The following is a 17266-nucleotide window of genomic DNA, read 5'->3' on the forward strand; positions in this document are numbered from 1 at the left end:
AAAACCAACCTGCTACAAGAAACTGCAACAACACCTTCCGTTGGCGAGGTGTTGTTGCGGCCCTATGCTCCACTGGGAGTTTACAGGAATAAAAAAAAAATACCACTGATGTCACTATTGTTATTTATTAAGGTTTCGACTGGAATTCTTTGACCCACCAGATTCAATTGATTAAAATTATAATTATGTTTGCAGTAAGTTCAACAATTCTATAGAAGAAAATGCTAATATTTCTATAATATTAAGTATTAAAGAATGTTGTATATTTCCATGTAATTACATTCCAAAGCAACCCTACTTTCAGGTTCATTTGTTTTCATACCGAAATAAATCATTCTTCTAAAAGTCGTACTCATAACACGATCTCCAAATGTAAACTGTAACTCATGGATAGAACACTAGATCAGTAACCTTAAATATCTGTAAACTAAATATCTGTAAACGTATCGATCATTCCACTATAGCTTAAACTGATTCTTTCATTTTTTTATTTATAAAATTCTATGTTAATCTAGCGTTATAGTTTGATAAATATCCTATGTTACCGGTAAAATACTACAAATCAGTGAATCCTTCTAACAAACTTATCGACATTGTTATGTGTATAACGTTCAAACTATTGGTGAGATAAAATTAACTAAATTTATCCGGAATGGGGTAAATGATAAGATTATGTTAAGTCCCGTTGTGACGCTTCAACGTGCTTTTATGTTAGGCTGTGTGATATAGTGTTAAAACAATTTGCTGGTATTGTTTCATTTGCGTAGTATCGCTTAATAGAGTTTAAATTATTTAGCATTGCTTGTTAATGCATTAGTTGTAAAACGTGGTTATTAGAGATTTAATTTTGTAGCATTGTTTATGAATGTTTTATTTCTGTAGTGTTGTTTTGGGATTTTCAGTTATATAGCATTATCTGTTAGTATTCTTCATGTATTCTTCACTATTTTAGAAGTGTAGCATTGTTTGGTAATGTAGAATGAATCTAGCTCAGTTGATGAATATTTAAATTTTGTATCACATTTACGGAACAAGGAACAGCATTAACATGATAGAAATATTTTTAATGCTAAATAGTTGTATTAGAGAACGATTCTGTGAATGAAGGCCAAAATCTTTACAGTTACGTTTGATGCACTACATTTGGGCAAAACGTTAATAATATTTTATCATTCACAGATTAGCTATACTTGTACCTCGACGTAGTGCCCATATTTTATCCTGATTACTAAGTTCTTGTTTCTCAGTGTAAGGTTTGAAAGGAACAAAATCTGATATATGATCTAAACGCTGTCTGGAAACTACTTCTTTAAATAATTCTCTCACCAAGATAAAAGTAATCATACTTACTCTTTAATTTGCAACTTAATTTTATTGTATGAACTAAATACATTTGTAGTTGTGTATTTATACTTTCAGAAAAACGGCTTTAATATATTCCTTTTATTTTTAATTGTACTTTGCATCTTTACAAAAAATTTAGTTGTTTCGAAATAATACATACATAACAAGCTCATTTCCGAATTTACATAGCCGAAGTGTTACATATTATCATGAACCGCGATAGTGGTTCATAATAGGGATCGCAAGGAGTTGCACAAAACCCCAATTGAACATTCGGGCAAAAAGCATTTTAAACAGTAAAGGTTCATTTCAAACAACACTCTAAAATCTTTACTGTTGACTGCTAAGGCTGTACACATATGAAAATGCACAAAAAAAGCACGCAATTTAGACTTACAAGGAAAAGAAAATCCTCTCAAAACGGTCCATTTGTAATTCTTCTTATTATTATTCTCTTGCCAGCCTACAACAAAACCATCTTAGTATAGTGTATCTACACTACCATCTTAGTATAGTGTAGAATACTAAATAAGGTACTGCGAAGGTCGTAGTGGTATTGAAAAGTCGATTTGTTTCTTCTATACTTTACATAAGCTAAAAAACATCATGATTCTAGTGTAAAGGATGTTATCATTACCCCTTGCAGTCAGCTTTCTTACACATATCCGATGTTCCTTTAAAAAGCTTCAGTACAGGGTTAAACAGGAATTACGAACCAATAATAGATTAAGATTAGATGTCTGTAACATGTGTAGGTACTCAATACTTTGTATTCTATACAATCAATGTCCTTAGGGAGCCAACCACTATATTATGTATGAAATGAAATAGTAAAAAAATCAATATACATAGCATTAAGTTATATTTTACACGCGCGAAGAACAATTACTTTAAATGATACGAAGGTTTATTTAAAGAGATGTGTTGTATTTAAAAAGGCTGCTTTTCTAGTAGTAAAATTTTATACGCGCTTTTTGGGGTGGTTTCTTAGTCTAGGCAAATACTTGTCCATTGCTATGCATCTTATATAGAGAATTTAGTTACACAAAAACTATAAATGCACACTAAATTCTCAAACAATTCTCCATGACAATCTCCAGCTGCATCTTAACATTTGACATCTCAAACTAAACTGATCAAATAGTCAATAGTTATAGCAAATCACCTTATATGAAATAGTTTGATCATGATACGAGTCCTTAAAATGTTTTCATGAAGTTAAGAAAATAAGGTTTGTAAAGGGAGCTAGGTCTATAAGGATTAACGATGTACGATTCTTCATATGAGACAACATCGTAAGTTGTCCATCAATTTAAGGAAGCTTTATTTATACTTTAAAACATTAAAATACGTATAAAAATTATTCTGAGATCTATCTGAATAGAATATTAATATGGAGTCTTTCATAAATTTGTAGCTGAAAAACCTTTTTACCCCTTAGAAGAAGAAAAAGTTTTTACCCCTTAGAATATGACTTTTTTAACATAGCTCCTTTGATAACACCTGACCTGTATTTTAAAATACAGTGGCTGTTCTTTGTGTCCCACAGTTTGTTTTTAGTAGATGCTTTAATGTAAAATAAGACAAACAAGTTAAAGCACGGTTTGTGGATTTCAGTTTACAAAACTGGCAAAAACGAAACAAGAATACGACATACATAATGAAGAGATTTTGTTTAATCATTAAGGCCTAGCTTATATAAGAAGAAAAGCAATGTAAAACTGTCCTATGAAGTAAATAAAACATAGTCCTTGACAGGTAACTGTATAATGTTTAAATTGTAGGACATTTTAATGAATAAATAAAATGAGCACAAAGGTCTTTGTACTGCTGATTAAACCGGCTAATATTTTGAAGTAGCGCTTTCACCCGTGAAGATGCTAGTACCAGTTCTAAATTTTGATGAGCGTTCTTTGTTCTCTTCTCGATCTGGCAGTAAATTAATCAACGTTTTCTGTTGGTTTTGTTAAATCTCTGATGAAAAATTGGCAGGGGTCCATTAGAATAGGGTGGAAATATATATATATATATATATATATATATATATATATAACCTTTATTGGTGATGCGTTTAGATTCAGATGGAGATTCGGAGGGAAGTGAAGATTGTATTTTAATCTTCCTTGGATATTTTAATTCTTCCTGAAAACGTGTATATTGTAAAAGATGTTGACAAATTTTTACAGAGAGCGGAAATTGTGTAAAACCTATTTCATAATTTTATTGCGGTAGCAATAAAAATGCATCATTGCCACCCACTTCTTTGGTTAAGATTTATAACGCGTGGAATATTCTATGCTACAGAAATGACGTTTTAATGCGATACAGGATGGCCACAAACGATATTATATTGCGTACCTAAATCACCAGCATTATTATGCATCAGACTTCATCCGCCAAAGGTTGTACAACTGTGCTCAATACCACGTCAGCATTAAAAGTCTCAGGTAAAACTACCCCATCAGAAACGCAATAATATATGTACGCCCATTCAACGCCACTTTTTCAAACCACAAACAAAAAAATTAGTGTCTTGATTTATAATTTCAAATTATGGCAATCCATTAAAACATTCTGGAGGTATACCATTTTCATTTCGGTATTAACGGGTAATTTTTATATAATTACCGTTATAAGTAGGTGAATACGAGTTTTGTTTCCTTGTTTAATGTATCATTTTATATTGTAGCTTTGGGCTCACTCAAGATGGCTTTTTATATACTTAATTAAATTAATACGGTTATATGCTGGGTTGTGGTTAATTCTATACTAAGTCTTGTTTTTGGTGTTGAGACGATGTTTCAGGCCTTATGCTGAACCTTTCATCAGGTTAGAAGTGAATGAAGAAACAAAAAACAAAGGTGTTTGGGAGAATCTCTGGTCTTGAAGACTCGCTCTGAAAACGTGTATACTTGGATCGACTGAGCTCAGAGGTGGGGATGAAAGCCTACCATGAATAAGAGAGATCTTGGAAGAAAAGGGTTGCCGCCAGGATTTGAAGGGCCAACTTTCTAAAATAGACTTACTTTCTCATGACAAGATCTTAAGAAGACTGGTGTTTTCTCAACTTTAAGGTATGTTATTAAGATACATAAGGGAAAACATCAGTGAAATGTGGTTTTAATACTGACTCTTTGTGTAGAATTTTTTTGATAGAGCCCACATTGGTATGTACTTACGGAATTATATATTCCAAAAGTAGAGTAAAACTGTTTTTTGTTTTTTTTGAGACGAGTAATTTTCTTTTAAAGTTAAGAATTCTCTAATGGCTGAAACCACTATTTAACAAACGACAGCAGAAGCGCGGTCTTGAAAGAGAACTCCAATTATTGACTATGTTATTCAACACAATCAGAAAGCTGTTATTGTAATATGTTGCCCAATATCTCAAAATATAACTCAAATCAATCTTGGATAATACAATATGCACTTTTAATATTAACTGCTAAAGAACCTTTTTAATTCCTATTAATATTCTGCATAATATTTCCTGAATTTCGATCTTACATTTTTACACTGCTTAAATCTATAAATTGATGTTAACTTTTGTTTTAGTTTCTATATTGTATTGTAACTTTTATAATCTGTATTAAAAAAATTGACATCGAAGTTCTTTATGGCAACATTACTATTTAATGAACTACCTCTTAGGGTACATAGCATGTTAGTTTTTGTTGTTAAGCACAAAGCTACACAATGGACTATAACATTTTGCCTACAGTGGTTATCAAAATCTGATTTTAGCGGCATAAAGCCTCAGACTAACCGCTGAGCCACCGGGGGAGGGGACGAGTTACGTTGATTTATCATATTATTTCTGGCCTTTTTTGTTTTTAAATTTATCATTTACGATACCTCTTACAGTTTGTTCATGTTTGTTTAGATACTTTGTGTATCTTTTACACATATATATGGATATAAATTTATTTCATCTATTTAATAATTAAAACACTATTTGTTTATATTTATTTTACTTAATTTTGTATTGGAAGTTTATATAAATATTTTTATACTAGCAGCTTTATTTTGTCATTTTTCCTTTGTCTTTTGTGGGGCTTCTGTAGTGGCTGAGCGGTATGTCTGAAGGCTTATAACACTAAAAATCGGGTTTTGATAACCGCTGTGGGTAGAATATAGATGGCTTTTATGTCATGTTGCTATTAGCAAGAAAAGTATATAGGTTATACTTTTATGCTAAAATGGATTCAGAATACAAACACTATCAACCTAATAATCCAAGCGAAGCCGGATACTTTCGCTAGTCTATAAAATTAAAAGGGCGTGTGTTTGATCGCCATAGCTCCAAGAGGAAAGAACCTAGAAACCTGACATTTTGCACACATACTAAGTGGACCCTGAGGGTGTGCACCTGGGTATTGTTACATATTATCCACGTGCGTATGCGGATGCGAGTGCACATCTTTTTAATGAGGTAAGCTATAGAAAAACACGTAGAAAAGAAGTGGTTCCTTATATTACAAACTAGCGAAAGTACCCGGCTTCGCTCGGGTTATTAGTTTGATTTATTCTAGATGATTATGCCATAGAGTGTATTCTGAACTCATTTTAGCATAAAAGTATAACCTGTATATTTTTGTTGCTCCTTTACAGGATATGGCCTGTTTATAAAGATAACTTCCCTCTGAAAAACATTTTTTTTTTCAATTTTGTAGTTTATGCATTTCATTTTATACTTTCAGCACATAGTCTCTTAGGAACAATATTGGATTATACTTTTATTGCTAAGCAACATGATATAAAAGCCATTGTTGGAACGCATTGTTACCAAAACGCACTAACTTTTCTATATATTAGAAGCTATTATACAAGGAACCACTTATTTCTATGTGGTTTTTGATAGATTGCCTCATTAAACGTGCATGTTTGTCTGTATTTTATATCTATAATTTGTAATATAAAAAACCACTACTTTACTGTGTGTTTTTTCGCAAGCTTGCTTCATTAAAAAAGATGCGCACGCACGTGGATAAGTAATAATACCAAAGTGCACACTCTCATGGTCCACTTAGTGTGGGTGCAAAATTTCAGGTTTCTTGGTTATTTGCTCTTGGACCCACAGACACGCCATTTTATTATTATTATTATAGATAGACATCACAGACAGACACGCATGTGTGCACGTGCGCAATGCGCGCATTTGTGTGACCGCCATAGCTCCAAGAGGAAAGAACCTAGAAACTTGAAATTTTGCACCCATACTAAGTGGAGTCTGAGGGTGTGCACCTGGGTATTATTTATCTCATCCACGTGCGTGCGCGCACATGCGCATCTTTTTAATGAGTGAAACTAGCGAAAAACCACATAGAAAAATGTGATTCCTTACATTAAAAAAATAGATCGCAGAGAGACAGACACGCATGTGCGTGCGCGCATATTTTTAATGGAGCAAGCTAGCAAAAAACCACATAAAAAATAGTGGTTCCTCATATAAAAACTTGTATATAAAAAAAGCCAGTGCGTTTTGGTAACAATGCGTTCGAACAATGGCTTTTATGTCTTGTTGCCTAGCAAGAAGAGTATATAGGTTATACTTTTATGCTAAAATGGGTTCAGAATACACACACTGACATCTAAAATATTCAACCTAATACCCCGAGCGAAGATTATGAAAAAAAATGTTCTAACGGAAACGGAGAATAGTTATAACAAACGCTAAGCTACTGACTTGGAAACACAATACTGTGAGTGATATGTTTTCAAAAATTCTAGCGAACATTTATTGAGATTAATCGCGTTATACAGACACACATAATGATATTATACATTTTAGAGATTATGATGGAAAATTATCTTTTGTTTCTTTTTCTTAAAGATGCGACAGCTGTCAGAATGTAAGACTACACTTTTAATAGCTCTTGTGAAGACGGGAAAAATAATAATATAAAGTGAAGTGGATATGGAGGAAATAAACTTTAGGAAAAATTTGTAAACAGGTGAAACATGATCCCCTAGGTTTTATCAAGGCTTATAATTGCTTATGTATACAGGTATATTAAGTTTTTATTTCAATATTAATAGTTTAATTTTAGCATCAGCCAGGTGATGGTAAGTATAATCGGCGCGTGTATCTCTTGTTTATGTAGGTTATCCTGTCACATATGGCGAAGAAAATGCTCTGAAAGGGACATTTTGTTTGTTTGCCCACGATAGATGTTCAGGGGGGGGGGGCTGTACCTCGAACGGTCAGAAATGAACTATCTGTATTCACCCCCATTTGGGAAGACTAAGCATTCCCAAGCCTCTTATACGTGCCGTCCATCGTAAGAAGTGGTTCAGAAAATAAGCCTTATACATTTTTGGTAGATATAAAGAAGATTAATATCGCCAACATGTAGGTTTAAATCAGTGGCCTCTTTGCAGAGCTTTTAAGAATACTGGCTTTGAATATGGAGGAGAATAGACACGTAAACTGCTTCCTTTGCGAACCTTCAAATCGAACCTTCAAATGTCAGAGTGAATATTCTTAAGATGTTATGAGTATCAATCACACAGAAATGCATAAACAAAAGCTTCCTGTATATCAATAGAAAGGACCATACTAAAACCCTTAAGTGCGAATTCAGTGAGTTGATATAAAAGATCAGCTATTCTCAGGTGTTCTCAAACTATGGGTCGCGACCCCACGGCTGTTCGCGAATGATTTGCAAGTAAGCATTAAAGCTATATTATAGTTTTATATTTATTATTTTTAGTTTAAAATAGACCATTGTATTAAACTTTGTTATTTTATAAGTGTATTCAATTGACCTTCTTTGGATAGCTGAAAATTAGGGTCGTGAAAGGGGACCCAAGTCCTAAAAGTACGAGAGCCCCTGATCTACTTTTATACGAAGAATTTTGGACACATTTAAGAAATTTGTTTTCTTTAAAATACAAAACTAAAGTTCACAGAATTTTTTTTTGGAAAATAAGCCACTAAAATCTGTAAAGTGGCGAATTGGACTGAAATAGAGTGGAAACATACAAGTGGAAGAGAAAAGTTTTTTTTTAATATTGATCTAATATTGTATTGATTATATCATCCTCACCGGAATCAATATTTCTAATTTTATGAAAGCAAGTTTAAATTCAAACTATTTGCTTGTTCGTTCACCTGAACGACACCTTATGCACATAAGGGTTAAACGGTCAGGTCAGAGACGTTTGTGGTCTGGGATAGTCGTCCTTAATTTTGAACTGCGCAACGCAGAGAAGGCAACCAGTTGGAAGCACTCGCCTCCTGAATTCGCTACCCTTAATCGAATAGCGGGACTTGCTGTCATTTTATAATGCACCAACACCAGAAAGTGTGAAGCATTTTGGTAGAACGACGTTTCGAACCCGTAATCCTTGGATCTCTAGTCCGATATACTAGCTACTAAGCCAGGTTCGGGCCTTCAAAATAGCTTGATAAAATATTGGAACGTTGAAACCTACATTTTAGATATTAATAATAGCAGTGGTTCAGAATTTATCACTTAGATCGTAATTAAGATAGTTAATGTTAGTGCTTCAAGGACAAGTATAAAGAATTAACAATGCAGTGAGAATGATATGTTCTTATCACAACAAGAAAATTAAGATTACAGTTAACGTTAAGTACAAGTATAGTTTCATTTAAAATAATAATATAACATTAATTAGTTTTTGTTTTAGAAGGGGAGAAAGAAACAAGAAAAATGTATCATTTACTGTTTTAAATCTAAGTTGGAAAGGACACTAAAGTTGTAGGAATACTCGCAAGCAAATTTTAAAGTCACAGCTTGAGAACTGAAAGGGATTTTCTTAAAGAAATCAGAGGCAAGAATTCAAGATGCCAATCATTTCGAAAGGGCAGTAATGCAGATGATTAGGATGTGAAGAAAGGATAAAAGTGACTTGATCATTAAAGCGAATAGGATGCTCTGTGCATAGAGTAAAATAAATGAGCTCAGAATATGTACTAGAGTGTGGTGCTGTTGATTAAAGTGTCTATCACTGGCTGTGCTATTCATTTTTTTTCAGCGATGGAGTAATGGTCGAAACAGCTAAGACTGTAGGAGTACTGGTTGGGCTTTTTTTTTTTTTTTACTGGTGGAATCGTGATTGAAATAAGTAGCATCTCTTACGTTTACCGGATGTCACTCTTTTCTTATCTTGTAATATTAAGCTAGAAAGTAAGAACGCAGTAAGTGAGGTGGATGAGATTCTTCTAAGATATGCAAAAAAAAACTTCATGTTTGGAATTATGAAGTTAAGAAATTTACTTAAAAAAACAAGGAAAAAGCGAAAACGTGATTTCTCATATGGGGGGTGGTGGAAGTTATAATAATTGCAAATACCTCCCATGCAATTCTTGGCGGTTCGAAGTTGTTTATGTAACGAGTTTCTTAAATAGTATGACGTCGTTTATTCTACCATAGCACTTTTTCAATTCAAACTCTCTCCCTCTCCATCAAAGCATACAGACAAGATTACCGATTGATTAAACAGTTGGCAAAGATTCAGTTTGTACTTGGCAAGGTCACGTCTATTTTGCATAGTGCTAGTCTTCATGCCCAATACAGGACAACATCACTTGAAGTTTGTTTCCCTATCTTGATTTAGACTTCTAGTTTGATTTCTCTAGGTCTTTACATGACAGGCAAGGTAGGTTTATTTTTATCTCCTTGTATGAAATATTATTCTCTTTCTGAAGGCAAGGCCACCGAACCTTTCTCTGCCTTGTTTTGTTATCTCTTGTTGCATCAAACTGGACAGGTTACGCCCAGGTTTAATGAAAATGTCGTTTCGGACATACTGAACGGTTTTGAACGACACAAGCGTCAATACCGAATTCGACTGACGTCATAGGCCTTGGGAAAGAACCAGTTGAATTTTCTTGGATGAAATTAAACTAAAAATGCCTTTACTGTGTTAATTTGAATAACACTCCAGTAATGTTTTATGCTAAAATAAACGTTAGAATACAATTTGAAATACAAATTGGTGACCTGAGATTTTTTATGACCACTCTTTTTCTAAACGTTTCGTATTATGCTTATGGCATATCACTAAAACCCAAAAACGTAAAGTTACACAGACGTAAAAATACCAACGCTTAGTTTTCATTAGAGAACTACTAATTGGCTTTCTAAAAATTAAACTATAGAATTACTTGTAATTCCTAGCATGATTGTATTTTGGTGTTTACTTCTTCCAAGGCCCGCATGGCCAGGTGGTTAGGGAGCTCGACTCGCAGTCTGCTGGTCGCGGGTTCGAATCCTCGTCACACCAAACATGCTCGCCCTTTCAGCCGTGGGGCATTATAATGTGACGGTCAGTCCCACTACTCGTTGGTAAAAGAGTAGCCCAAGAGTTGGCGGTAAGTGGTGATGACTAGCTGCCTTCTCTCTAGTCTTACACTGCTAAATTAGGGACGGCTAGCGCAGATAGCCCTCATGTAGCTTTGCGCGAAATTCAAAAACGAACGAACAAACAAACAAACTTCTTCCAAAAATTTACGAATTGCACAAGAAATCTGTATGCCGTTTCTTACATTCTTAGCTTAGTTTATGTTCATTTACAGAGGTCGATTAGAATACAGAAATAAAGCTGATGATAGAGACATGAAAGATTTAGTAGCTTCGATGACTAAAACATCAGGTTAAAGCATCACGTACTGGAGTTTCACTCAGTTTCAGTTCCTATAGATAATTTACCTAGTTTTATACAACAATTTAATACCAAAACTTATCGACGCTCAAGACATCAAGGAGAAATAAATGAAATCTGTCCGTGATGAAGCTCATTCATAGCTAAGTTAGTAGAACATAGGTGGAGTGAGTAAAAAAAAAAAGACCTACTCATGCTATTAATAGTGTAAACATACACATGGTTCTTTTTCTTCTTTTAATAATGATCCCACGGTATAATAGCGGGAATTTGAGAGTTTGCAGCACTAAAATTCGGTGTTCAGTTCCTGCGGTGGGCACAGCGCAGCTAGATCAATGTGCAACTCTCTGATTAACAACTAACATGCAATCTATTAATAGCTTGTCGCTTTGTGCCTTTACCTATGCTTCTTTTTAATTACTATTTCTCATATTTCATGTAAAACTTAACGTATCTAGTGATCAGGGAACGTGTGGACACAGGTAAATTAGGCAATAATAAATGAGAACTTTTTTCGACATAATTTTTTCTGAGCTTTCTCATTCCTGCAGAAGTTGTAATAAAAGGACCAAGTGCTTACAAGAGTAAAATTTAATACATTTGAAAGTGCGGGAGGGAGAACCTCGAAATGTAGTTTGTTTTAACACGAAATAGTACATTTATAGCTATAATGATGTATCTGAAATCGAATTAATCTTTTAAATAAAACAACAAGTATTTATAGAAATCTCAATATTTTTGTCTTTATCAAGATTAACAACCAAAATGAAATAAATAACTCTGTGGTGGATTAGCGCGTCACTCAAAAACTCAGTTCAAAATATTAACTCTAGTAGTAACCGGATAGCCTGTTGTCGGTATATATCCAATATGTGTAAAATATTTTTTTTCCAAACTAATTATCTTAAAGCGAAAAAGCAACATTCCTAAACCAAAGAACACTGAAACCTGGTATATTTTTATATTACAATAAGCTTCATAGACAGTACTGTTGTAACGTCCTTCTTTCGTTGACGGATTTGTTTAGGTTACCTGGTGAAGAAAATTCAACTTCCAGTCCGCATTATTATACTAACATACTTTATTTCCTCCTTTAACGTTTATACAAACTTGAACACTGCCGTAAGTTGCTGTAGGCCTATGTTACAAATGATATAAACTAACGTAAAATTTATCAAGTTATTTGTAACCGCGAAAGCTAACACATTGACTGCTTTACTCTCTTTCTTAAAAATTACTCTCTACATTTTATATTTATAATTTTACTTCGAATATACTAGAGAACCTTTACGCCATATCCTTAGAACTTTCTAAGCGTTTTACGCCATATACTCCCAGTGGCACAGCAGTAAATATGCAAACTTATAACGCTAGAAACCGGGTTTCGATAACCGTGATGGGCACAGCACAGATAGCCCATTGTGTAGCTTTGTGCTTAACTAGAAACAAACAAACAAAACAAATCTATGCCCTCTAGCCAACAGATTACACCATTAAAAATATAGCTTACAACAATACTTTGAAGTGTGCAGTTCATTTAATGTTACTGTTGTTTTGTAATTGTTAACAAATAAATGTAGAAAATTTACGATATTGCATCATTGTCTTAAAGTTGCTTCTGACACAAACTGTTCTTCTTTTTTTTTGACCTCAATATGCAAAGCCGCATTTTATAAGAATACAAACTTCTTAGTGTAATTAAACGCCAATTTTCTTTTGTTAAAACTTTGAAGGACTATCAGCTGAAGAATAGACAATTGTTCGAAAATCCTAATTGCAAATTAATTGTTATAGGACAATACAACAACACCTTTACAAGACAATTGTAGATTATGCTTCATTCACGTGTATTTCTGTTGACAAGTATGGCCATGCATGGTACTTTTGGTATTTCTTAGGGCATATCTCTTGCCTGTAGCACTATATTTTTAAACTTACCCAAAAATAATTTTATTTTGTGTCAAATGTTTTCTTTTGTTGATTCAAATCATAATAATAATTCCGATTTGAAAATTCTGGAAATTCCAGTGCAACTAAATAGTGATAACTAAATAAATTCACTATTCACCAAAGCTTTAACGAAAACCTTAAATACGATATTGCGTTAATATCTGATTCACATTTCGTTCAAACCCATAGTAACTTATTTTGATACTGTTTTGTTTGTTTGCTGTTAAGCGCTAAACTACACAATGGGATATCTGTGCTGTGCCCATCACGGGTATAGAAACCACCCGGTTTTAGTGTTATAAGCCTACAGACTTACCGCTGAGCCATTGAGGGGCTATTTTGTTACTGAGTTGCTTGTTTTCAACGGAGCGAATAACAATAAATTGGAGATTTATTTGAAAGTTTTTCTTAAAATATGATAGCATTTTCGGGGTATGAAATTCGAATCAGCCAACGCAGATTTCTGTTATGTGAAATTAGAATTTGTTGATACAGCATTTTCAGGGTATGAAATTCGAATCGGCCAACGCAGATTTCTGTTATGTGAAATTAGAATTCGTTGATACAGCATTTTCAGGGTATGAAACTAGAATTAGTAAATATTACATTTCTGGAGTATGGAATCAGATTTGGTTAATATAGGTTTTCTGGACATCAAAACTAGCCAAAGTGATTTATAAACTAACAACAGCATCCCACAATATGAGCATCAACGCCAGATTATGTCACAATAATCGGACTCTGAAGTGCATGTACTTTATGGTTTTAAAATCAGAATGTTATAATTTTTCATAGCATAATATAAAAGCTGGACATTTGAAAGTTTGAGCAACCGGAAGTAAAAAACAGAACAAACCTTAATGACACTGTTTGTTTATCAAGTGCCGTTAAAGTTCTATGGAAGACATCTACACAAACAAAGCTTTACCATTATCGTAAAACTAATAGCGCAGAATCATAACTTTCTATGATTAAAATAGTTTGATTCTAAATCATTTTGATATTCAAATTCATTTAAATAACAAATTTTGGTGAAAGGTGTAGGATTTGGCTAGTTGTAAATGACTTCAATTCATCCAGTTACATTGTTTCATTACTGGAGTTATCTCTTTAGTAAATGTCATGAAGTCGTCTATTTTAAGGAGTTGCGGACACTGTTACTATTGTAGAAACACGAAAAAGATAACTAACAATGAGAGTCGATAACAATAGTTTAATTCACGTCATCAATCGTCGAGAAAACTTTGGGTCATTATTGTTTTTGCGATAATTAACAAAGAGGCTCATTAGCAGTAGTTGAAATTCGTGTAATTAATTTTGTCGAGAAAGCTTTGCGTCGTTATTGTTTTTGCCACTTGTCCACATGGCTGTGTGATGACGTTTAATTGGTGGAACTATAGTATGAATGTGTGTGTGTGTGTACCACCAACGTTTGTATTTAAGTCTCACGAAAATGATTTTAATAAATGTCTCCAATTTTCCATTCCGTACGTAGTTCTTACGAACGGAGAGAGAGAGAGACAGAAGTATCTGCTACTTGGTTACTTCCTAGTATTTTTCTCAATACTGCCTTTATTATAAGAACAGTTGATTACATTAACCTGAAGTAGGACATTGTGTTTTTAGATAGGTGAATCTGAGAGGAATTTAATCTTGATTGTCATTTTTGAATCATTTTGGGGAGGGGTAATTTTTCATCTTGTAAACTTACCTACTTGAGTAGTCCCCCGGTGGGTCTACGGACTTACAATGTTAAAATCTGAGCTTCAGTTCCTCTTGGTGGACATGCAGATGGTTTTTGTGACTTCGTGTTAAAACAACCAACTAATTCTATTTGAGTAGAATGTCCTCCTTCGAGGCGCCAAGTATTTTCTTATTATACATATTGTGAAGAGTAAAACATTGTATTTTGAAAATTTGAAATAAACAAGAAAATTGAAATCAGGATATTTCTCAAATTTAACAACACAAAGCAGAAGTAAATATGGTGTATTAAAAAAGCAATTTGAATTGCACTTATAGAATAGCAATAATGATAATAAAAGCACTTGATATGTGATCCTTAAGTGTGAACCCCAGTCCTTGATTTTTAAAAACAATATATTATCAAAATTATTAATTTCCTCTTCATTATCAGTAGAATAATTGAATAAACAATTGAGAATTAATACAAAGAGATACTGTTTAGTTGAAGGTTTACATCGTTTTGCAGTTATCTCTTTTTACATCTGCTTTTCTTTCCAAGGATAAAAGGTCTGTCGTACAATGCCATTCAAGTTAAACGAGTTTTCGAAGAACAGGTGATCCTCATTATCTAAGAAAGGGCAGTTAATATTCAGAAGGCTGTAAATTAAATGGTTATAATTCAGGCTGTATTTCACTGAATAAGTTATTTTAGGCTGACGTTGAAAGGTGGTATTATTAAGTGTCGAAAATGTAATTCTCTTGTTTATTGACAGTTTTAGAGAGCGAATATAATTTATTGGGTAATCTTTCACTATACCTATCTATCAAGTCCAACCATGTTGATTACTTTTAGTGATTCTATATATGAAGCTGAAAGACTGGAAAAGGAATTTGCCTTTTCGGTATATAATTTAACTTTGTCATAAATCTACACGAGAAAATATGCTCGAGGCTGAAATCTCGAATTGAAGTCTATCAACTTCCTATTTATCATAAATGATTCAACTCAAACGTAGAATTAGCTAATAGATGCAAACTTAGTCTACAATTTCTTAACATACGTCAAATATGTAATTATTGGTTTGCAGTTTGTTGAATATCCTAAAATGTCAAGTTTTAAATATTGTAAAATTCAAGTAATAAATGCTGTAAATATATGATTTGTGTAATTTCGTGTAAACATGGTAGTTTATATAAATAATCTGCAAAAAAAATAACGTTTACAAATCTACTTTTGCTATTCTGTCCATAAAATATTGCCTAAGGTAGGGTTTTCAGTATTCTTATACCCATTTTCATTTACAATACACATTGTTTTTGAAGAGTGAGGAAAGGGTTAAGTTCACAAAATGTAGCATATGTGACATCCTTCACATTTTCTTGTGCCATAATATTTTTGAACGTTGAATATTACAAATCACCCCTAAAAGAGAGTAAAACTTGTATCTGTCAACAGAAACATTAACCCAAGCCTGCAAATAATGTTAGTAACCTACACTCGTGAAAGATAGTATATGTTTGTTTTGTGAAAGGTGGTTTTAATCTGAATATATGACGGGTACTTGTAATCTTCGCCTACAGTAGTAGGGTCAATAAATGCAACAATCGACAACATCGATATAACAAAACTTATTGAAAATTCTTGAAATATTAAGTGTATTCAAAGTCATTCTCATATATTACATGAGAAAATGGTTAATTTTTGCAATTGTATTGGTGTTTATTATCCACCAGCCTTCAAAAAAAAAAAAAAAGAGAGAAAGATGGAAACACACTTTCTTGTGATAACTGAAATGGCAAATACGGGACACAGACCAACAGTATACGTGTCCCGATACTGTGTAAATATTTGTATAGATACAGCTCAATTTTACGCTTACTTGAATAAATATTAAGCGTTATTTCTTTTAATGTGAGAAGGTTAAATTGAATATTTATTTACGTGTAACTGTAAACCATCTATGTAGTGACAGAAAAAAGTTTTAATGTTCACTTTATTTAAATGCTATTAGCCTCTCCCCACCCCCTCCAATGGCTCTGTGGTAAGTCTTAGGGCTTAAAACCCTAGACATCGTGTTTCGGTACCAACGATATACAAAACATGGATAGACCAATAGCAAACAAACAAACAGTATTTGCTATGAAAGCTGAAAACACAATCATATACCTTGACATCTTTTTCCATGTATCGTTTTTATGGAGATTTCAATATCACCAGTAGAAAAAATATAGCTCACCGAGGGTACTATTAATAACTCTTGTAAGTTTTGCTACCCTTTGATATGAACTGATTTAAGTTTGCTACGCTATAAAGATTACAACTTCGATGGATTACACCGTATAGGTGTCCCAGAACTGCATCTTCTAAGTCAGGGGTCACCAAACGTTTTTCACAGCGGGCCAGATAACTGAGAGAATGACGAGCGCGGGCCGCATAACTATTTTGTTCAATACAATACAGTGAATACACAAAAAATAAAAACAACAAACATATTTATTTACTAAAAAGTTATCAAAGAAGGCGACGTTAGCAATAAAATAGTTATATCACACCCAGTGCGCACATATCCGAATATCACAAACTAAGCAGCAAAAAATGTTAGTGATATTTGTGAAACTGGCGTTTAGCTTTTGAGATATCATCAATATTTGC

General features: G+C 33.3%; 1 protein-coding gene across 5 annotated transcripts in view; it reads left to right on the forward strand.

Moving 5' to 3' along the window:
- The window catches only part of LOC106468978 (leucine zipper putative tumor suppressor 2 homolog), a 62750-nt gene that overhangs the window by 4988 nt on the left and 40496 nt on the right, over nt 1–17266 (forward strand). Inside the window, exon 2 of one of the 5 annotated variants that reach the window (XM_022398166.1) lies at nt 4138–4418. The exons of 1 other annotated variant lie outside the window; for it this stretch is intronic. The gene's annotated coding sequence lies outside the window, so the exon portion shown is untranslated. The remainder of the gene's footprint in view (nt 1–4137; nt 4419–17266) is intronic. 3 more of the 5 variants (XM_022398175.1, XM_022398169.1, XM_022398182.1) reach the window with 3 other exon arrangements.

This window comes from Limulus polyphemus, unplaced genomic scaffold (genome assembly GCF_000517525.1).
Source record: "Limulus polyphemus unplaced genomic scaffold, Limulus_polyphemus-2.1.2 Scaffold93, whole genome shotgun sequence".
NCBI lineage: Eukaryota > Metazoa > Arthropoda > Merostomata > Xiphosura > Limulidae > Limulus > Limulus polyphemus.